This window comes from Cetorhinus maximus, chromosome 2 (assembly GCF_964194155.1).
Source record: "Cetorhinus maximus chromosome 2, sCetMax3.hap1.1, whole genome shotgun sequence".
Classification (NCBI taxonomy): domain Eukaryota; kingdom Metazoa; phylum Chordata; class Chondrichthyes; order Lamniformes; family Cetorhinidae; genus Cetorhinus; species Cetorhinus maximus.
Window position 1 is genome coordinate 42004997 of NC_135880.1, and position 24291 is coordinate 42029287.

The following is a 24291-nucleotide window of genomic DNA, read 5'->3' on the forward strand; positions in this document are numbered from 1 at the left end:
TGAGAATTTGAAATGCAAAAGGTGTATTGATTGTGTTATGTAATTAGAAATCTTTGTCGATCTTCCCTACGCTAGTGGTGCAAGTAACTGCTCGTGCTCCAGCACCAAAGATGGACAAAGTTTCCTTTACTCTGTTGTTGCCTTAGCAACCAAAATCCTTACCTCAGGAGTGATGATAATCTGTGGGGGAAGGGAAGCAGCTTTGCTTTCAGGGAAGAGCCCTGTTATCTTTTAAAAAGTATACGGATGAAATAATATATCTTTAAATATTTTACGCCAATTTTGCCATTCTCCCCTAATGATGTTGATATTGGCTGTTGCTGGGCATGCTCCATAGATGCCAGCAGTCCTCAGGCACTTCCCTCACGTGACCATATATTCAATATACACAGTGTATTTTCATAGGCTATCCCACTGCAAAGGTATCACAATTGGACTTAGCCTCATGCCCATTTTCCAGTGGTGGGAATCCTGGCTGATTAGCCCTCCATTGCCTGCTCTAGGAATGTTGAGGCAATTTGATCCACCAACAGCTGTCCCAGTCCCTTATTTCTAAACAGGGTAAATAATAATATGCACTGAGAGAAATTTACATAATCAATGCCTACATAACTGTACGTAAAAGTACATAAGGCAAGTTAAAATTCAACTCAAGATTTAGTTTCATAACCAAGTGATATGTCGGTAGGTGTTTGCATTACTGCAATGACACGAGTCACATTGAGATAGAAAATAAAGCGCATAATGCAGAACCGTCACAGTGGATTACTAAGGCTTCCTGGTTAAAAACCATTTAAGCTCATTTTTGCTCTGGTGGAGAAGTGGTAAGGGGCATAACAACATGAAGCTGTGGCAATAAATCTGCCTTTATTTCCTGCCTATTATCAGAACTTGATCTAAGCATTTTCTCTTACAGCTTTCCAATTAAAATAATAAAGGACAGCATCACCATTGTGAAGTGTTTGATAAACTTTATTTGCTTACAAATGTATGACATAATTTCAATCGCATTGAAACACATCCTCCTTCACTTGGGGAACGATACATAACTATTTTGGCTTTTCTTCCTTGGTGAACTCAAAAGGATTGATAAATACTTTTTTATGAAGACAGTGGGGGAGAAATTTATTCTTGTCTTGTGCCAGGTACTGATGACTTTTTACCCCAATTATCACAGGCAAAGCACATTTGGGTGTGGTCCTCCTAGGTGGCTGTTCTATTTTGCCTGCTGCTTTTGATGTAGGGCAGAAATGGGTTGGGTTTTTGACCTACAGAAAGGCAGACTTTAAAACTCAAATTTAACGTTCGTTAGGTAAAGTGGCTAATCGTGGAATTTTTGTCTTCTGGACAAATACAAACAAAAAATAGACCTGGAATTTCCTTGGTGCCGGTCCCATAACTTCACTGTAAACCCTCCTTATGCGCCTAAATGGAATCTGCACTCCACTTCTGGTGAAGTCAAGACGGCAGATTGGAAGTGAACCTGAGGAAACTCTGGAAAAAAGTCTTGGATATTTGTACTCCTGCATGAAAGAAACAGTATCTATGCAAGGCACCTGAGGCAGGTAAAGTAGCATTATACAGCCGTGTGGGTTAGTCACCAAACAAGAACATATAGAAAGAGAAAAGCCACTCAAGCCATCAAACTTATTCCTTTACAAAAGCACAACACTGCAGATGCTGGAAATCTAAAATCAAAAGTGAAAATGCTGGAAATACTCAGCAGGCCAGGCAGTATCTGTGGAGAGAGAAACAGCGAGTTAACAGGAGGATATTAACCTCCAAAAAATAGGTTGGTTTGGGTAAGGTGGGAAGCTAAAAGCTAATAATAAATCTCAGCTGGAACCCAAGCCTCCTCAAACCCACTGACTTCCAATTTTAATGGAAGTGGGGGTAGGGAGTGTAGGAGCAGGAAATAGATAGCCAACCTGTTCTCAGGGGGCTGGGTGCTCGTTTTAATATCTTCAGATTTAGGCTGGAATTTTCTGGCCCCACCCTGGCGGGTTCCCCTGCAACGGATGTGGCAAGCCATTCAGCAGGACCGGAAGATCCCACACGACGGAGGGGCCGGAAAATTCTGGCCTTATTCTCTGTTCCAACTTTAATGCTGGTCGACCAGGTTTCCCTCAGCCAAGGCCTGTGATTACTAACTCCAAGATAACTGACTCCCCCAACCCCCTCACCGCCATCGTGATCATTGACCCTGCTGACGATCACCAACTCATTAACACCCCTGCAATCACTGACTCCCCGTCTTAATCACGGACTCCCCAACCTTCTCCTCCCCGCCCACAATCACTGTCTTTCCCCTCACATCCCCCAACTTTCCCTCCAATCTCTCTCTGACACCCCCACTGATCTCTTCTCGGTAACAGTATCTCTACCCCCATCTGCCTCTGACACCCCGCAAACACCCACTGACACCCCCCAAACCATACAGTGCACACACCATGGATTTAAAACTTCATGGTGTTTGGGAACATTTGGAATTCCAGGTTTTCCAACCAGAAGACTGCCTCCCCTACTTGGAAATCCTACTCCACTAACTATCAAGGCCATGTTTCAGGTTGATTGGCCTCTTGTTAGAACTTATTCCTTTAGTATACTTTCTTTAATGTCTTGTGTCACAGACTGTACCAACCCTACTTAATCTTATGGGGAGCAGCTCTGCAAAGTTTCACCCTGCCAGCAAATGTAAATTGAATAAAATTCCAGAATACTTACCTAACCGTGCACATTAGATTATTTATCCTTGAATGGTTTCCTCTCTTTGTATGACATCTGTTGTAACATGAGTTCAGAAGTCATTATGTTGCACATGGTGTGTGATGATCCCTATTGACACTTATGCTTATAATCCTAAATCCATCCTTAACCAGATATTCATTCAGTCCTTTTCTCAAGATTTCTAACTGATGTAGCATTAATGGCTTTAGCTGGTCTTTTATTCCACATGTTGGCCATATGACAACTACTTTCAATTTTTTATCTGTATTTTTGCTTGGATTTTGGTAATTTTATGGCCAATACCTTCAATTCTTCTCTGCTAATTCACTTACATCTACAATGTCCATTCCCCTCAGCTTTTTCAAAACCCAGATCATGTTGTAATGGTATATCGGACTGAAGCGAATGGAAACACAGAGACAGGATGCTCAGTAGAATGGTCAATAGCTGAGTGACAAAATCTGATAACAGTTTGGGAAAGCTTTAAATGTCTGATTTGATGCTGGAATTATCTGAGCGGGGGATGGAACCTATGCATCTGAGTGACTTTGGAAATCATGGGAACCAGAGACTCTAGGAAAAAGTGTGGGAAAGGAACCAAGATATTAAACAAAACGTGGTTGCAGCAAAACAAAGGGAGTGAAAAACAACGAGCAGAGGAAAGTTAATCCAAACCAGGACAGTTACCAGCATTTAATGTTTGAGATGGCAGTCACCCAATGGGTCCAGGATGGGGGAAGGGGGGACTTCTTTTTGGGCACAGTGGCACATTGAGGGAGCCCCTGGAGGCAATTGTGCTGCCAGTGCACTGCGACCCCCGTCCGCCTCCCAATTGCCGGGGCCTGCCTGCCTGGTCCTGGCATTGCCCAATTCTACTTACCCCTCTTTGAGGGTACCCAGCCATTGAAGTGCCCTCTACCGTCATAGAGTTCCAGCAATGGCCACCTCTAGAGGTAGCGCTGCCAAGGCTGCTGAGCTGAAGTAGATCTTGGGACGGGTGGTGGGGAGGGGTTGTCATCCTTAATTGTCATTTTGAGAAAGGGCAGCAGGTTTGTGCACCATGTAGCCCTGGGGCATTGCCTGATCAATGTTAGTAATAAATTGGAGCACGGATTACTGGACTGCTGTGACAACCTGAAAGCTCTTTTGGGCACTAGTGTCTTCAGTCATGATGGTAGCAGCCTGGGCTTGCATGACAATAAGTAACTCCTCAGATACTGAAGCAGCTCATGCCAATATGTAGCAAGACCTGGACAATATGCAGGCTTGGGCTGACAAGTGGCAAGTAACATTTGCGCCACACAGTGCCAAGCAATGACCATCTCCAACAAGAGAGAATCCAACCATCTACCCCTTAATTCAATGGCATTGCCATCACTGAATCCCTCACTATCAATATCTTGGGGGTTACCATTAACCTAACAGAACTAGATCAGCCATATAAACACTATGGCTACAAGGGCAGGTCAGTGTCTTAAAATTCTGAGGTGTGTAACTCACCTCCTGACTCCACAAAGCCTGTCCAGCATCTACAAGGCATAAGTCAGGAGTGTGATGGAATACTCTCCACTTGCCTGGATAAGTGCAGCTCCCACAACACTCAAGAAGCTTTGCACGGTCCGAGACAAAGCAGCCTGTTTGATTGGCACCCCACCTACCACCTTAAACTTTCACTCCCTCCACCACCAATGCACAGTAGCAGCAGTGTGTACCAAACACAAGATGCACTGCAGCAATTTGCCCAAGTTCCTGTGACAGCACCTTCCAAACCCAGGACCTCTACCACCTGGAAGGACAAGGGCAGAAGATAGATGAGAACACCACTGCCTGGAAGTTCCCCTCCAAGTCACTCACCATCCTGACTTGGAATTATTTCACCGTTCCTTCACTGTCGCGGGGTCAAAGTCCTGGAATTCCTCCCTAACAGCGCTGCGGGTGTACTTACACCACATGGACTGCAGAAGCTCAAGAAGGTGGCTCACCATCACCTTCTCAAGGGCAATTAAGGATGGGCAATAAAAATTGGCATCCCGTGAAATAATTAAAAGAAAGAGATCTCATGATCTGCGTCTGAGCATCCATTGTAGCACTGAGATGTTGGGTGGCTTCTGACCCTGTTGATGTCCTTTGAACCCTGCTTGAGTCTTCTGCAACAGAACCCTGGCACATGCACTATCGTTTCTCCCTGCCTTGGTGGCTGCCCACTCTTACCCAGTGACTCACCAAATGCAGATCCTGGCTCTATACAACCCTCTAAAATGAGCACAGTACAAGCCTCTGAGCTGGTGACAGTGTTTGTTCCTTGGTGGTCTGTTCTTGCACTGGACCTTCAGCCTCAGGCACCACTAGCTGGCTAAGGGACAGTTCTTGGGTTTCTGAAAACAGTAATGCACAAGGGAAGGGTTGCAGTAGGGAAGTTGGCGGCGGCGGGGGGGACGATGGTGAAAGCAAGAAGTGAATGATTGCACCATCTCCAATTTGTACCTCATAATAGATTGCGAGATGAGGATGAAGTATGATTTCAGAAGGTGCATAAGGTAGGAACATATCATAGTCCTGAATGGCTGTAGGAATGCTATTGTGACATTACTGGTACAGTTAATGGGACATGGGGCTGAATTTCGCTGGGATCATAAAAGTCCTGCCCTCCTGGTTGCCAATCAAACAGGCTGCTTTGTCTTGGATGGTGTCAAGTTTCTTGAGTGTTGATGGAGCTGCACTCATTCAAGCAAGTGGAGAGTATTCCACCACACACCTGACTTGTGCCTTGTAGATGGTGGACAGTCTTTGTGGAGTCAGGAGGTGAGTTACACGCCTCAGAATTTTAAGGCACTGACCTGCCTTTGTAGCCATAGTACTTATATGGCTGATCCAGTTCAGTTTCAGGTCAATGGTAACCCCAGGATGTTGATAGTGGGGATTCAGTGATGGTAATGCCATTGAATGTCAAGAAGAGATGGTTGGGTTCTCTCTTGTTGGAGATGGTCATTGCCTGACACTTGTGTGGCGCAAATGTTACTTGCCACTTGTCAGCCCAAGCCTGAATGTTGTCCAGGTCTTGCTACATATTGGCATGAGCTGCTTCAGTATCTGAGGAGTTACTTATTGTCATGCAAGCCCAGACTGCTACCATCATGAATGAAGACACTAGTGCCCAAAGGAGCTTCCAGGGTGTCACAGTAGATCAGCAATTTGTGCTCCAATTCATTACTAACATTGATAAGGTGATGCCCCAGGGCTACATGGTGCACAAACCTGCTGCCCTTTCTCAGAATTACAACATTTGTGCTTTCACCACTGCCATACCACCAGCATTCTTCAAAACCCAGATCTGATCGAGGGTTACCCTGCAAGGCCATGTGCAGTCTCCCGCAGCATAAGTCAGCAGCCTTCCACCAGCCACGCTACAACCCCTGGGGTAGCAGCACTGGAATAGGTAACGGCACAAACAGGAGACAAGCACTGCGAAAGCCCAATAGTAAATCGTTGGGTTTTGTATGAATTACTGGAAGTGTTGTTACATGGATGGACTGACTGTTCTGTGGTGTTTTCTATTTCCGGATTTTTGCCAAAAGCACATGGTGATAGTTTGTAACCGAGGGATGGTAAGGTGAGGATGTGCGGAGCAATGATGATCTAGAGATTTTCTACAGGGGAACGAATCTAATGAGCCACTCACCAGAGCCCATCTGGAGTGATGATATGCCAGCTGCCTCCTCTCTTTCTCTTCCTCATCCTCCTCTTGAGATGGTCATCAAAGCCCTGTGGAAAGGGCTATGCCCTTATGATGGCTAGGTAGTGGAGCCTGCAGCAGACCACCACAAATTAGGTGACTTGCTCCAATGAATACTGGAGGGCTCCTCCCCGTGCAGTCCAGGCAGTTGGACCGTTGCTTCAAGAGGCCAGTGGTCTCCTCCATGACTTTCCTAGTTATAGCATGGCTCTTGTTGTAGGGGTGCTGTCCACTTGAGGTTGCATGGTGGAAGGGGTGAGACGCCTGTGCTATTCCCTTTCAAAACATGGTGATTGGTGTGGGCCACACCAGAAGTGACCGGGGCAGGCCCTCTGCCATTTTGTCCTGAACCAGCTGCTGTACCATCATAATTACCCATGCCACAAAGCCCAATTTTCTGGCCTATAAGTGTTAAGATGCTTGAAGCTAAACATTGTTGCAGTGTGTTGAGAACTTGAGCTTTTATTGTAACATGCAGAAAATGTGATACAGATGTGCTTGCAGACCACTTTGTTAACAAAGATATATTCTACAACATTACTACTGCATGGATCCTAACAAGTAACTATATGATTATCCTTTCCAATGTCAGCTCTACACCGACTGGATGCTTTCAGTCAATGGTCAATAATCACACCCAAATTATTTTATTGCCAAATAACAAGCATGTTTCTATGTTCCCCCCCCCCTTCTTTCGTTCTGCATAGCGTTGCATTTATATTTACATTAAAATTTAATTATCCTTCCTCAATCGATTTACAGGAGCCATACTTCATCACTCCTTCCAATAATAAATGAAAAATGTTAGTTTTGATAAATTTAAAATTCTATTCTTCCTCTGAAGTTTTGTGCCGTAGTCAAGAGATTTCAAAGGAAGAGAATCTTCCACTTTCTTACATCCTCACTCTGACTCTAACCCATTTTTTTTCTGGTGGCCTCAAAATGGTAGAACTGCTTACTCTCCTCAGTACGTCAGTGCTTCACAATGGGTAAATCAAATCATTACCTCCTCTCATTTTTGCTCTTTTCAAACTTGGCGGTGTCATCTAGTCTTTCAACTGATTTGAAAAATGAATGGATTTGAACATGTTGAGCAATCTTTGAATGGACTACAAATATGGGCAATTCAAGCATTTTATATTTACAGTTTGCACATAGCTGGCAGATGAAAACTGACTGGGTAAAGGGCTATCATGTCCACTTTGTGCACATTACAAATGTATATAAAAACTAGTAATAGAAGATCAGATGCATTGCAGCCGTGGCCACATTTACAATGTAAATGTGTGAGTGGACTGCAAATATTAAGGGAAAAATTATATATATACATTGTGAACATGACACCTATGGGGCTGCCTATTGTCCTTTAATTTTTTTTATTTGTTTCTACTAATTACTTTTGCTACTGAGAGTAGTGCTAGAACTAGATGGTATAGTAATCTAGCTCAGTCTAATGAACTGAAAGTCTCTTGTGTGACATCTGTAAGACTCTTGCATAAGAAGAGTTTGGGCAACTTTGGTTTTGTTCCAAGTGGGTGTATGCCCATAGAAACATAGAAAATAGGAGCAGGAGTAGGTCACATGGTCCTTCGAGCCTGCTCTGCTATTCAATATGATCATGACTGATCCTCTATCTCAACACCATACTCCAGCTCTCTCCTCATAGCCCTTGATGCCTTTAGAGTCTAGAATTCTATCTGTTTCTTTCTGAAGTATATTCAGTGACTTGGCCTCCACAGCCTTCTGTGGTAGAGAATTCCATAGGTTCACCACCCAATGAGTGAAGAAGTTTCTCCTCATCTCAGTCCTGAATGGTCTACCCCCTATCCTGAGATTGTGATCCCTTGTTCTAGGCCCCTCAGCCAGAGGAAACATCATCTCTGCTTCCAGTCCGTCCAGCTCTCTCAGAATTTTATACGTTTCAATGAGATCCCCTCTCATTGTTCTAAACGCCAAACCCAATCACTCCTCATACGACAATCCTGCCATCCCAGGAATCAGCCTGGTAAATCTTGGCTGCACTCTCTGCATGGTAAGTATATCTTTTCTTAGGTAAGGAGACTAAAACTGCACACAATAGTGGCCTCAACAAGGCCCTGTACAGCTGCAGTAAGACATCCTTGCTCCTGTACTCAAGTCCTCTCACAATGAAGGCCAACATATCATTTGCCTTCTTAACTGTTTGCTGCACCTGCATACTTGCTTTCAGTGACTGGACTGGTCTGGTGCAGCCCTGCAATATAGCCCGCACAGGGTGTCACACATCGTCATCTGCTGTGCCCTTTACAGCCTTGCACTCAAAGGGGAAGAGGAGCTGGCTGAGGAGGAGATGCAGAAGTTGGAGGTCCCCTCCGATGAGCAGGACGTCGACGGGGATGAGGGTGAGGAGGTCCTTGAAGGTGACAATGACAGTGTTGAGGCCCTCGCACTGGCCAGACGAGGCTGGCGCGCTTGGGAGGCCCTCATAGCTGCTAGACTTGTGGAGGATGATGACGACATACAGTGAGAAGACACCATAGATCCTCACATTGCATCTGTGAACGTTTGACTCCAGTCTGGCTTATTGCAGCGTGCATAGCCTCTTTGATAATGTTCCTGTCAGGGAGATGCAGTGGAGGCCCTAATAGTCACTTGATTGCAGGAGTATGATGACGACATGCAGTGAGGACAGTCCATTGATCTTCATATAACCTCTGAGAATGGCTGACTCCTGTCTGGCTGAGGGCAGCTCACGTGCACTCTGTGATCAGGGTCATGTCATAGAGACGCAGCCATGAAACTTCAGGAGCACCTGATTCTTTGTCAGCCTTCAGCACCTGAGCCCTTCAGGAGCACAGTGTCACTGGTCACAGGTGCTGAAGAGATGGGGGCCAGCCTCACATTAAAAGTGCTGAAAGCCCACAGAGAGAATGATGGAACTCTACGATGCCTGCCCACGACATTCTGGCAGCAATGACCAGCACAGCCGAGGTTCAGGCATCGGTAATGTGTTCAGGGAGTGTGAGGTCGGACCATCACTTTGGTCTGAAGGCTGCACTGAGCACAGGGAAGAGGCCCTGGACTGAGAGACCTGCCTTTACCTTGTGCAGAAAGGTTTCACATCTGAGTGACACGAACACTGCTCATCAGAACAAGGAGCCATAGGCAGGGAGACATTCTTGGGAGTTTATTGACAAAACTGAACAGATGTACATGTGATTTACACTTGTAACACAGCCCAGGCTCTGCAACTACATCTTCTTCACTTTCCTAACCCTGCCTTGGTGCCACCCGGACATCCACAGCAGAGGCAGCCTGCTGACTGCTACACCTGTGTTTGAGATGATCTTGGTGGGCGTCCTCTGGAGGGCTGAGACCTGGATGGTCCCGGCCTGCTTTCAGGATCCTGCTCTGTGGTGGTGGCACCCTCCACGGCCTGTGGAGCTGGAGCGGCTAAGGCCACAGGAAAAGGTGATTCAGATGGGCTGAACACTCCTGAGGCATCTGGATGGATGGCCTCGGGGGGGCAGGGTGGGGGGCTGTGTACACCTGCTGATCCTCCTCCCTATGGGTGCCCAAGGGCCCCAGGCTGATTCCTTGAGGAGAAGGGGTAGCTGGAGTGAGATCGAGATGTCCCGCACCCCTCTGGTGTACACACTTTTGGAAGTCAAATATGGTATGAGCGATGGAATTAAGTCCGCGCAGCAGTGCAGGAGTGATGTCCTGGACCAAGGTCTCCATGGTGGCCGCCATCCTACCAGTGTTGGCCTCGGTGCATTGGCATGCCGGCACTGTCACCTGAGCATGATGGCAGATGTACTCCTCCATCGTGCCTTGCAATCTGAGGAGTGCAGCGGACATCCCTTCCTGATGTTCCTGAGCTTGCCTTTGCAGCTCCAGCAACTGAGACATGACTGAGTCCAGAGGCTCGTCATCTGACTCGGACTCAGCAAATTTCTGGCCTCCAGCAGCCCTCCAAGTGCTGGAAACCTGGGAAGTCCCTGCCACTGCCTGCTGTAGATCAGACAGTGCGATGTGCTCACCAGGTTGCGGTCCCAAGGCTAGGTTCCACCAAGGTGTGTGTCTCTGTGCTGGTGGAGGGTGTGGGTGAGCGCTGTGACGAGACTTTAAGGAGGGTGCCTCCAGATTCCTCTTCAGAGTTTTCTTCGGGGCTTGATTGGAGCCTTGGGTTGTGGATTCCGTCAGCTGTTTCCCAGATGTGCCTGCGAAAGCAAGGAAAGATAATCAGTGCATAGCAGTGGCCTGTGAAAGAGGACAAATCACTCACAGCATGGTTATCTGATGGATGTTGCACTGCTGGATCCTCACTTGGTAGAGCAGTGTTGACCTCACCGTCAGCGCAGGACCAGTCCAGATCCTCGCTGGATGGCTCTGTTTTCAAAGTCCATGAGGACCTTGATTTCAGGCATTCTGCCACCGGTCTGTGACCTCTCCCTGTTGTTGTGTACCAACTTGTCCTGCATGAATATAGAAGGAGACAGTGTAAGCAGGATGTCTGCCAGGCCAGGTGATAAGTATACCAGGCCTGTGTGGGTGGTGAGTGGTCTTATGGATGGGATGAGGACAATGAAGGTGTGTGTGAGAGAGTGAATGGTGATGTCCCTTGAACTGGCAATGAGTGAGGGAACTGGAACTCCCTTCCTAACAGCACTGTGGGTGTACCTACACCACATGGACTGCAGCGGTTCAAGAAGGCAAGTCACCACCTTCTCAAGGGCAACTAGGGTTGGGTAATAAATGCTGGCCCAGCCAGCAAAGTCCATGTCCCACGAATGAATTTTTAAAAAAGTGACTCCTTCAAAGAACTCTAATGAATTGGTTAAACATAATTTCCGTTTCACAAAATCATGTTGTCTCTGCCTAGTTGACTTAAACTTTTTTAAGTGCCTGCTATCTTTAATAATAGCTTCTAACATACTCCCTATGACAGATGTTAAGCTCACTGGGCTGTAGTTCCCTGCTTTCTGTTTCCCTTCCTTTTTGAATAAAGGAGTTACATTTGCTATTTTCCAATCTAATGGAACCTTCCCCGAATCTAGGGAATTTTGGAAAATGAATACCTATGCATCAACACTGTCACTAGCTACTTCTTTCACGGCCTGATTTACAGGGGGTGGGTGGAGGGCATGGGTTGACATGGAGGGTATGAAGGACAATGAGGGGGCGGGGGGGGTGCGACATGAGGTGGCATGAGTTGGCATGGATGAGACATGGGGAGTTTGTGGGGGTGGGGGTGGTTGTGAGGGGGTGATTTAAAAAAATATTTTTTGATATTTTCAGCAAAATACCAGAGCGCTGGGACAGGCCTTCTGCCCAGCCCCCCTCCACACCTGACAGTCTTCAAACTCTTTCGAGGGTCGCCCGCTGTGACTCACACTTTCACCTGCGCTCCCGCCCCCCACCCCAGACCGAAAATCAGAACTTCTGAGGTACTATTTCCCAGGTGGGGTTCGCAAAGCCCAGAATTGTCCTGACTCTGCAATTCAGGTCATAGATTTTCATTGATTGTTAGACCATCAATCCCCATCGTGAAGAGACTTTTCTCCTTTACAGAATAGATTATCTGCTTTGTCTACATTAGTATTATCTAGTACTTTAATCTCCAGCCACATGAGCTAGTTAGAACATTTTTTTTCTTTATTGTTTCGTGGGATGTGGGCATCACTGGCAAGGCCGTATTTATTGCCCATCCCTAATTGCCCTAAAACTGAATAGCTTGCTAGGCCATTTCAGAGAACAGTTAGGAGTCAGCACTTTGCTATGGGCCTGGAGTCACATGTATGCCAGAGTAGGCAAGGCTGGCAGATTTCCTTCCCTAAAGGGCGTTAGTGAACCAGATGGGCTTTTCACAGCAATCAATAATAGTTTCATGGTCAAATTACTGAGACTAGCTTTCAACTCCAGATTTTATTGATTGAATTCAAATTCCACCAGCTGCCATGGTGGGATTTGAACTCATTCCCAGAGCATTAGCCCAGGCCACTGGAATACTAGTGCAGTGGCATTACCACTATACTATTGTCTTTCCAAATGTGGATCATTGGAAAATTTAATAATTTTGACTAGTAGCTGGACAATATGTAATTGACGCTACTGTTGGGTAGGTGATATTCAAGTTCATCCTAACAAACCTCTTTATAATTTTAAAGATCTCTATCAGGTCTCCTTCATCTCTTTTATTTCGAGAGAAAACACTCAGTCTGTACAATTTTAATGGATAGTTGCATCCTCTTAATTCAGGTAACATCCTTTTCTGCACTTTCTCCACTGCTTCAACTTCCTTATTGTAGTAAGGCAATGAACAGTAATTTAAATGTAGTCTATGCAGTACATGAGCTATGAACAGTACTTTAAATGTAGCCTAACCAAAGCTCTGTATAAATTTAACATTACCTCAATGTTTTTGTATTCCAATCCTCTGGAAACAACCCCTAGCACACTTGGCGTTTTTTTTTGGCCTTTTCTGAGCTTTCCTCATGCAATGCTATCTGTTTGAAGCTAAAGCAGAAATAATTAGTTCACATAGCTTCAAACAGCACTACACAGAGTTACATTCGTTTCCTGTGAGCAGGCAGTGCAATGGGCCGTTACCTCTGCAGCCTCCGTGAGTTTCCTCATTGATATTATTGAAGAAACTCACACGAGCCATGTAGGTAGAGTTCTCTTTCCCTCAGGGAATTGATGTAGTATGTTTACTGCTGCTAATGCAAACTAATTTTTCCCACATAGTGTTCAGTGTGCCATGAAAGCTGAGCTTTACAGGATGGTAATGTTTTAAAATGCCCCCATTAACTTAACTATCACTAATACATCACAAAAGGTGCGAGGTTGGCAGTGATTTTGATGTGAAGATGGCAGTATAAATATAGGGGAGGATTTTCCCCTCGTCGGGTGGGTGCGGCAGCCGGGCCCGGGAGTAGATGCGAAGCGGTCTGCCACCCGCGATCTGGCTCCGACCGTGATTTCACGCCAAATAACGGCCGGCCAGCGTGAAATGTGCGCTGAGAGCCTCAGCGCTGCTGGGATGAGGGCGAGAGGAGCGCGAGTGCTGAAGTTTGAGCATGTGTGGGGGAGCGCGCACTGAAAGCTTCCTGAAGGCACAGAGCTGTCTCAGGGAGCTGAGGAATTTAAAAACTAAAAACAAAGATTTGAAAAATAAGGGAAACATGTCCCCACATGTGACTCTGTCACACGAACAGGGACATGTTAAAAATGAGCTTAAAATTTTTTTACTGTTTTTTAATTCGCTTTTGGAAATCTCATCCCGCCCGTGGATGAGGTTAGCAAAAAAATGCAAAGGCCGTCCGGCCTATTCGCCAGCCTGCCAACCGTAAGGTCGGACGGGCAGCGAAAAATAGCAGTTAGTTAATTGATTAATGGCCTCTTAATTGTTGTCGGGTGCACTGCCGACTCTCGCACGTGCCTGCCGACCAAAATATCAAGCAAGTGCGTGATGACATCGGGACGCCGAGCTGAAAATCCTGCCCACAGAGTCAGGGTTCAAATTGGAGTAGGAGTCCCTGGATGCCGCAGTCTCAGACCTCTTCGATTCAGTACCAAATGAAATGTATAAATAGGATGCTGTGTCAAAGACTGATTTACAATTGTTATGAGAGTCTGTTGTACCTCCTGAGTACTGTTTAAACCCACCTTGTCTAAAATTAAAAAATATTTTATCATTATATCCAACTGAATAATAACAAACAAATGTCAATGTACCTGCCAAGTTTCCATGATATATGCCATCAGCCATTTACTTAATTCTCTTGGATTGGCCAATTTAAGGTATTAGTTTTGGGAGGCAGCCAGATGGACTGCAGAGCCTTTGCTGATTACTATTTTCCTGTATTCCCATTGTCAACTGCTGCACTGCTCACCTTCCACATAGCTCAGTGTCATTGGTAAGTTTAAGTTACTAATGTGCACTGCTTTTATCATTTATGAATAGTGTAAACACGAGAGGCCTTAGGATAAGCTTTCGCGAGCTCCAATGTTTAGCAGTTCCCAGAGGGATTTTTGCCGGTTTATCATCCATCACTTTCTGCTTTTTGCTGCTAGGCCAATTTTCAATTCAGCTAGTTAATTTGCTCTCCATATGCCATAATCTTCTTTAGAAATCTCAGATGCAAAACATTGTTAAATGCTTTTGGAAAATCCAGGTATACTATCTCCTCGCAATAAGATTCATCAATAAATTAGTCATTTCCTCAAAGAGTTCATGAAACATGACCAAAAGCTTCCATAACTCTGCTGAGTGACCCTGATAACCCCTGGGTTCGTTAGTTGACCATTGATAATGTCCATAAAATGCTTAAATTTTCCTCACGTATAGCATTTGACTAACTGGTCTTTAATTCTCAGGGTGACCTTCTGATTTTTGAAGTACACAGTACTATAAGACCTAGGAATAGCTAAATATTATTAGTGTTAGTACCACTGGCATATCGTCCCATTAAAACACGTATAATACATGAAATAGGCTATAAAGTTGGGATATTCATCCATGATAGCAGAGGAAACACAAACACAGAGATGTGATTTCCTGTTTTACCATGTCTTTATTTGCTGTCAGCAATGCGGATAAGTTTAGGTCTGTACTGGAATGTTGGATCTGATTGTGTAAATTTTAAACAACTTTACAAGGAATTTCTCACATGAACACTTGCAATGAGTGAGGCTTTGGGTGGAATTTTCCATGCCCGCAGGCATCGGGTGGGATGAGCAGATCGGTTTTACGATGGCGGGGAACCAATTCGCGATCGTCCACTCAGCCCACCAATGGCGGGCCATTGGACGTCGGGAACCTCATTGTAATACATCAGCATACCATTATCAGGCCAGCCTGCTGGAATTCTTCCTCCACAACCTCACCCCCCACCCCGCTGGATCATCCATCCACATCGGTGGGAAAGCACACCAACGCGTTTCACAATAGCACATAAAATGCTTGCACTTGGCGGCCTGCATTTTGCGAGGAACTCTGAGTGAACAGTAATGTTGTGCAGCACTTGCCAGGGTTGCCTGTTGGACTTCCAGCTACAGGGGAGTCGGGGGGTCAGGGTTAAGGGCAACCCTGCCTTTGAGGCAACTCGTGGCTGGTGGGCGGGGTGGGGGGGGCACGGGCAGACCTGCTGTTGAATATAGCGAGCAAGCATTCGGGATGGGGGGTAGGGTGGGCGAGGGAAGTGGTCATGCATTAGGGAAACCAGTATAAAGTGACCATTCCACTGCAACTGAGACAGTTCAGGTGCAGCCACATTGATATGATTGGGGTCAGGCTCCTAGTTTATCTGCCCACTCAAGGAACGTGGAGGCATCAAAGCGTCACCAAGTGCTCCAGGGAGCGAAGACGACGGAGGAGAGAGTGACTGAGGCTCCTGGCTGCACAGAGGCAGGAGCTGTAACCTCAGGAAGAAGGGGCGGCTGGGGCTCCCACACACGCTGCCCAAGAACCACAGGCCAGCACCTAGTGACACACAGGGTCTATAGACGCAGCCTTTCATTCCTGCAGATGGCCGAGAACCAGTGTCACCAAAGACTACGCATGTCTAGGGAACTGGTCACTCACGTCTGCAGGATTTGGCGTCACGGGGACAAGGATTGCATTCACTGCAAGTGGCCATGAAAGTGAGCGCGACGCTCAATTTCTACACCAGTGGTTCCTTTCAGGGCTCCACAGGCGACCTCTGTTGGATCTCACAAGCCTCCACCACAAATGCATCCATGAGGGCGTACAATTTTGTGCATTTTGCCCGGGACCAGATCAGCCAGGATGCAAGAACAATTAGATTTGCCCAGATCTCGGGTTTCCCACAGGTGGAGGGTGCAATCGACTGCACTCATGTGGCGCTTAGATCTCCGTAGCAACACATGCTGGACTACAGCAACCGCGAGGGGTTCCATTCGCTGAATGTGCAGCTGGTATGTGGCCACCAGAAACATACCCTGCAGGTCTGCGCATGGTTCCAGGGAGTGTGCACGATGTCTAAATCCTCAGTCAGTCACAGATCCCTGAAGTCTTCCAGGGTCCACAGAAGCTGCAGGGATGGCTGCTCGGGAACAAGGGCTACCCGCAGAGGATGTGGCCTCTGCAGGTAGCAGTGACATCAGACTGCAGCTGAGCGATGGTATAATGAGACTCATGCTGCAGCTCGCAACTTGATGGAACAAACCATCGGGATGCTGAAGATGAGGCTCCGGTGCCTGGACTGTTCTGGTGGAGCCCTGCAATATAGTCCACAGAGGCTGTCACATATCATCATCATCTGCTGCTCCCTTTACAACCGGGCGCTCCAACAGGGAGATGAGCAGGCTGAGGAGGAGATGGAGGAGCTGCACGTCTTCTCTGATAAGGAGGACGCCGAGGGTGAGGAGGTCCTTGGAGGCGATGATGGTGTGGATGAGGCCCTCGCACTGGCCAGATGAGGCAGACACGCTCGGGAGGCCCTCATAGCTGCTAGATTTGTGGAGGATGATGACGACATGCAGTGAGGTGATCCCCTAGATCCTCACATTGCATCTGTGAATGCTTGACTCCAGTCTGGCTTATGGCAGCGCACATACCCTCTGTGAGAGTACTCCTGCATTGAGACGCAGTGGAGGCCCTAATAATCGCTCAATTGTAGGAGGATGATGATGACACGCTGTGAGGACACTCAAAAATCTTCAAATAGCCTCAGCGAATGTCTGATTCCTGTCTGGCCAAGGGCAGCTTGCTTGCGCTTTGTGCCCAGGGTCATATCTTAAAGACACAGTCATGAAATTTTAGAAGCACCTGATCCTTTGTCTGCCTTCAGCACCCGAGCCCTTCAGGAGCACAGCATCAACAGTCACAGATGGGGGCCAGCCCCTCCTTAAAGGAGCTGAGAGGATACCAAGAGTATGAGAGAACTCTGTGGTACCTGCCCACTATATTCTGGCAGCAACGACAAGCACCGTCGAAATGAAGGCATCAGTAATGTTTCCATTGAGTGTGAGGTTGGACCATCACTTTGGTCTGAAGGCTGCACAAAGCACAGGGAAGAGGCCCCGAACTGAAACACCTGCTTTTAACTTGTGCAGAAAGGTTTCACATCTGAATGACAAGAACACTGCCCATCAGAACAAGGAACCATAGGCAGGGAGACATTCTTGGGAGTTTATTGACAATAGTGAACATTACATACAAGTGATTAACACCCGTGCCCAGGCTGTGCAACTAATTCTCCTTAACTTTCCTAATCTTGCCGCTACGTCTTGGTGTTCCCCAGACATCCACAGCAGTGGTAGAGGCAGCCTGCTGACTGCAACGCCCTGTTTGTCATGAACTTGGCGGGTATCCTCTGGAGAGCCAAGACTTGGAGGACCTGGCCTGCTTTTAGAGCCTGCTGTGTGGCAGTGGCACCCTCCTCGGCCTTTGGAACTGGAACTGCTGAGATCACAGGAAGAGGGCATTCGGATGGGCCGGACAATCTCGGAATCACCTGGGTGGATGGGCCCGGAGTGTGCACCTGCTGATCCTCCTTCCTATGGGTGCCCGGGGGCCCCAAATTGACTCCTTGAGGAGCAGGGGTAGCTGGAGTGAGATTGAGCTGCCCGGCACCCCTCTCGCGCACATACTGTTCGATGCCAAGGGATGAAGTTGCAGCAGCAGTGCAGGAGTGACACCCTGGACCAAGGTCTCCATGGCGGCCGCCATCCTGCCAGTGTTGACTTTGGTGCGGTGGCATGCTGGCGCTATCACCTCAGAGTGAAGGCGGACGGACTCCTCGATCGTGCCTCGCAATCTGAGGAATGCAGCGGACATCCCTTCCTGATGTTCCTGAGCTTGCCTTTGCAGCTCCAACAACTGTGACATGACCGAGTCCAGAGGCTCGTCATCTGACTCAGACTCAGCAAAGTTCTGACCTCCAGGAGTCCTCCAAGTTCCAGAAACCTGGGAAGTCCCTGCCTCCACCTGCTGTGGATTGGACAGTGTAATATGCTCACCAGATTGTGATCCCGGGGCTATTCTAAAGCTAGGTCCCACCGAGGTGTATGTCTTTGCGCTGGTGGGGGATGTGGGTGAGCGTTGTGATGGGACCTCAGGGTGGGTGCCTCCAGATTCCTCTTCAGAGGTTTCTTCAGGGCTTGATTGGAGGCCCTGGGTCGTGGACTCCGTTGGCTGTTTCCCAGAAGTGCCTGTGAAATCAAGGAGAGATAATTAGTGCATGGCAGTGGCCTGTGAAACAGGACACATCACTCACGGCATCTTTGAGGACCTTGATTTCGGGTATTCCTCCACTAGTCTGTAACCTCTCCCTCTTGTTGTGTGCCAACTTGTCCTGCATGAATAGAGTTGGAGAGAATGTAAGCAGGATGCCTGCCAAACCAGGTGATAAGCATGTCTGGCACGTGTGGGTGGTGAGTGGTCCCATGGATGCGATGAGGACAATGACGGTCTGTGTGAGAGAGTGAATGGTGATGTCCCTGGAACTGGCAGTGAGTGAGGGCCTTGTGGATGTGTGATGGGTTTGTGAGTGTGTGCGTTGGGAGTGATGAGAAGAGTGACTTACCCTGGCGGAATGGAGGAAATCATTCATCCTCTCGTGGCACTGAGTGGCTGTCCTCTTTTGAAGGGCATTGGCACTGACCACCGCTGCCACCACCTCCCAAGCCAGGTTAGTGCAGTTGCTACCCATCTTGTGGCCAGAGCTGGGGTAGAGGACATCCTGGCAGGCCCCCACAGCATCCAAAAGTTGCTCGAGAGACGCATCACTGAACCTGGCAGCCTTCTGCAGTTTCAGGTCCACGTCTTCCGTGCAGCAGTGGTGAGCTGGAAGCACTGAGATGTGGGCTTGCGGCTGGACTTTAAACATGATGCCCGGTGTAATGCAGCGGCGGTGTGATGGCGGGCAGGCGAATGAGTGCCCGCCCACCAAGGAAATGGTGTGTTTCCCGGGAGTGCATAAATAATGTGGAACGATACGGCGTGAAAACACGCCATCGCAGTTGGCGGGTAAAACATTGTTTTACCCGCCCTCTACTGCACAGCGCAAATCTGGGACAATTCCTCCCTTTATTTCTGCTGGTGGGAGGAAAAGGAAGATGATGTGAGAAACCACATTATAATGTAAGCAATATTTGATAGATAATGCATTGCGTATGTTATCCTGTATGTACAATAGAGCCATCAGGCTAGATGCTTCAGGAAGCTAGTGGCAGGGCTGTCTTCCACCTGTCCATGGTACTCCACTGCTATCCGACTGCTTTTTCTCAGGCTTGCATTATTCATGCAGGGTCAGCCAGGAGTGGGAGATGGAGAGCTGGAGCAGGCTTCAGTAAGCTTCAATCAGTGAAAGTGATACATCTCAATTTCAGCAGCAAGCACCACTGCTAACACAGCTGCATGGGTTTTTGGCAGCTTTAGGGAAGTATTCTGTATGGAGTGATCACATACACACCTTTAGATCATTTTTGTAAGTGCTTGAAACTTTGGAAGTTGAAACTGGCAAAGGAAATGTGGATTTCTGCCCTCTGAAGGGAACAGGCAGAAGTCTTTGACAGTGAGGGAACAGCAGATAGGTATAAAGTGGCTTTATTTAGTTCACCATCTTTAATTCATTGTAAGTTACTCAGCTATGAGTTGAGTTCTACTTTTCTCTGGTTGCTGGCTAAGAATTTACCTCTGAAGCAGATAGCACACTGAGCCGGCCACTTTGATCGTTATGGAATATGTTGGCCCTATTTTTCCTCATTATTAACTTCGATTGTTTAGTGCTCTGGGAAATCTGTTGGAATTTTAATGTTCTGTTTAAATTAGCTCTGGTGAAGTATAGTTTTTCACTGAGGACTTGGATTTCCCAATTGGAATCTCTCTATTCCTATCTTATGAAGAGGGCGAGAGAATAGAAAAGACTAGATTGAACGCTGTTGGAATGATGCAGCATGGATGGTGTCTTTTCCCTTTGCACTCATAACCACGTACCAGAATTAACAGGCCAAAAATATCTTAGATTTTACTAAACACAAGTGCCACAGATGACTCATCTTCCATCTTTGCATCCTCCCTTTCCTGTGCATACTTTCCATGCTATGGGGATGTAGTTGTTTCTTTCATATCCTTTATTGCCACCTTCAAGTTCCGGAAGCAGGAAGCCTTCCTTCATTGTAATGTTATGTAATAAGCAGCAAAGCCTGGAGACCTTTTCTCGCCATAAGATTTATCCAGGCTTCAGAGCGTCTATAGCCTTCTCATGAGCCATGCTTCGTCACCAATCAACTATCCTGGCATCTGAGCCTAAGCCATGAGAGTTGGTTTTTGGTAAATTGTTATATGATGAAAATGTCACCACAGATTCATGGGAGTTCACATGCAGGATATGATGGCTGGCATTATGTACACCAGCTGGACATAAATGGAGCTGTTAGGGTTTTTGGGTGCACAGCAGTTGTTCTTGGCACCTGTCGGAAGCCCATCTGTCATACTGGATAGGAATCTCTATTTGTTTCTCTGGTTTCATTGGGAATGATATGAATCGAGCATCGGTCATCCTCTTGATGCAGTGCTTGGCTGTTGCCTGGCTAATACAGATGAAGGTTGCCAAATGGTGCCTGGAAGGACCCAGTTGCAATGAAATTCAAGGCAGTGGTGACTCTAAATGATGCTGACAATCCTGTATTCCTGCTGGCTGTGGGCTGAAGTCTCTGAGGAGATAGAAGATCAGCCTTCTGTAACACAGGTGTTCAGAAAAAAATCTAAGAAAGATCTTTTGTTCTGCAGAGTTGATTTAATCAGAGCATTAAAAATCCTAACAGATCCTCCAGTGTGTTGTTTAGCACGCTGGAGGATCTGTTAGGATTTTTATTGCTCTGATTAAATTAACTCTGCAGAACAAAAGATCTTTCTTAGATTTTTTTCTGAACACCTGTGTCACAGAAGGCTGATTAATAATCAAAGTAGGACGAGCCAATGTTTGGCTGCAGCAGCCAAAGTGACCTTCTCAATGCCAGCATCTGCTTCAGGGATAAATTCTTAGCTCACACTCCCATTTATATAGCAGCAATTATCATTTTGAGTGGAGGTTGGGGAAAATGGAACAGGAGGAAGAGTCACACCCAAGGGCCTCTATTTAAATGCAGTGAGACGTCTTATTGGCAAGTGAAAAGGGACTGATGGGATTTTAAGAGGGCAATGTGGGTACAGTTTTTTAGAGCTGCATTTCAGGCATTCCCACTCCATTTTACGCAGTCTTGCATCACAAAAATAAGTTTAGAATAATTCTAAATGTCATAACTATTCCATTTATTGCGGAATATAGTGACTAAATATTTCATCAACGCAGAAGAGGAATAACAATTTATTTCACTGCACAGAAAACAAATGATGCGAAGTGAAGGGAACTTTGTATCTCCTTGACCTTCAGACCAATCAGAAAGAAATCCCGCCCATAGAATTTTCCAGCATAGAAACAGGACATTCAGCCCATCAAGCCTGCTGGTGCTTCACTCCATATGATCCACCAAGTTTAATTCCACTTTCCTGCTCATTCCCCATTGATAATTCTCTTTTCAAAGAACTAATTCATTTTAAAAGAGTTTATGACTTTTTTTGCAATCATGGCTTGTGGTGGAGAATTCCATGTTCTAACCACCTACTGAATAGAAAAACATGGTAACCTATCCTTTAGTTCATTTTGTTATCATCTTAACTTTGTGTTCTCTCATTGCTGTCCTGCTAACCAATCTACCATTATCTATCTCATCATAACCTTCATGGTATTGAACTTGTTCATCTCGCCCCTAATTCTGTTCAACTCTAGGGAAAAGTGTTATATCAATCTCAAGCCATTTGGTGAAGTCTGAAAATAGACACCAATACTCTTCATGACACTGGGTTTATTCATAGAATGTAGGATTACATATATCGACTTCCTATCCACCAACCTACCTAGTGTCCCAGCAGTCTCTCTATATAATCTTTTAAGTATATCAATTAAACAAACTAATAAACAAATTAACTGATTGAAAACCTCTTAAAGTGGTATTCCTGTAGTGCAGTGGTCATCACGTTCACCTAACAAGCGAAAGGTTCCTGTTTCGAAACCGGGCACAACATTTTAGGCAGTCTTATGGCACAGTGGATACTGTCGCTGCCTCTGAACCAGAAGCCCCAGGCTCGAGTCCAGGATTTGATTGCCACAGACGGTGGGTTCATAATGTGCCCAAACAGGTTGAGTATCAACCTGCAAATCCTTCCAACACACGCCAATGGCAGGAGGTAGGAATAGGAGAGATTCCTGGTCAGCTGTGTGATGGAAAGAAATTTGGAAAACCCCTTAAATAGGCACAGTCTCTCCTAATACCTTTTTGAGCACTACAATAAACAAATGGGCAAATTAACAAAGTAAATTAAAGTGATAACCTCTTAAATGGGCAGTCTCCCTTTATATATGCTCTAAGCATTTAATAAACAATGCCCCCCACCTGTGTAACTTAAAACACCAGTAACAAAGATCCCAACTTCTCAAGGCTGTTTTAAAAATGTAGCATCTTAATGTATTACATTGCATCTCTGCCATTACTTTTATATCTTTGGAGCGCCCCAGGCATTTACACAATGTTTCATATGTGGTCAAAACTCTTGTCTGTGTTTAGAGGTACATCGATGATGTAATTAAGAAGTGAAAAATCCATAGGCCTACTGTGAGTGGCTGTCCAAGTGCTGAAGGGTGAATTTCCCAAGAACTGTAAATGAGGGCGGAATCACAGAATCACAGAATCACACAGCGCAGAAGAGGCCCTTTGGCCCATCGGTCCGCACCAACACATGAGAAACACCTGATCTACCTACCTAATACCATTTACCAGCACTTGGCCTATAGCCTTGAATGTAATGATGCGCCAAGTGCTCATCCAGGTACTTTTTAAAGGATGTGAGGCAACCCGCCTCCACCACCATCCTAGGCAGTGCACTCCAGACCGTCACCACCCTCAGGTAAAAATGTTTTTCTTCACATCCCCCTAAATCTCCTGCCCCTCACCTTGAAATTATGTCCCCTCGTGACTGACCCTTCAACTAAGTGGGACAGCTGCCCCCTATCCACCCTGTCCATGCCCCTCATAATCTTGTACACCTCCATCAGGTTGCCCCTCAGTCTTCCCTGCTCCAACGAAAACAACCCAAGTCTATGCAACCTCTCTTCATAACTTAAATGTTTCATCCCAGGCAACATCCTGGTGAATCTCTTCTGCACCCCCTCCAGTGCAATCACATCCTTCCTAAAATGTGGTGACCAGAACTGCACTCCAGCTGTGCAGTACTCCAGTTGTGGCCTCACCAAGGTTCTATACAACTCCAACATGATCTCCCTACTTTTGTAATCTATGCCTCGATTGATAAAGGCAAGTGTCCTATATGCCTTTTTCACCATCCCACTAACATGCCCCTCCACTTCAGAGATCTATGGACACACAAGCCAAGGTCCCTTTGTTCCTCAGAACTTCCTAGTGCCATGCCGTTCATTGAATACTTCCTTGTCAAATTACTCCTTCCAAAGTGTATCACCTCACACTTTTCAGGGTTAAATTCCATCTGCCACTTATCTGCCTACTTGACCATCCCGTCTATATCTTCCTGTAGTCCAAGACACTCAACCTCACTGTTAACCACCCGGCCAATCTTTGTGTCATCCGCAAACTTACTAACCCTACCCCCCACATAGTCATCTATGTCGTTTATATAAATGACGAATAATAGGGGACCCAGCACAGATCCCTGTGGTACGCCACTGGACACTGGCTTCCAGTCACTAAAGCATCCTTCTGTCATCACCCTCTGTCTCCTACAACTAAGCCAATTTTGAATCCACCTT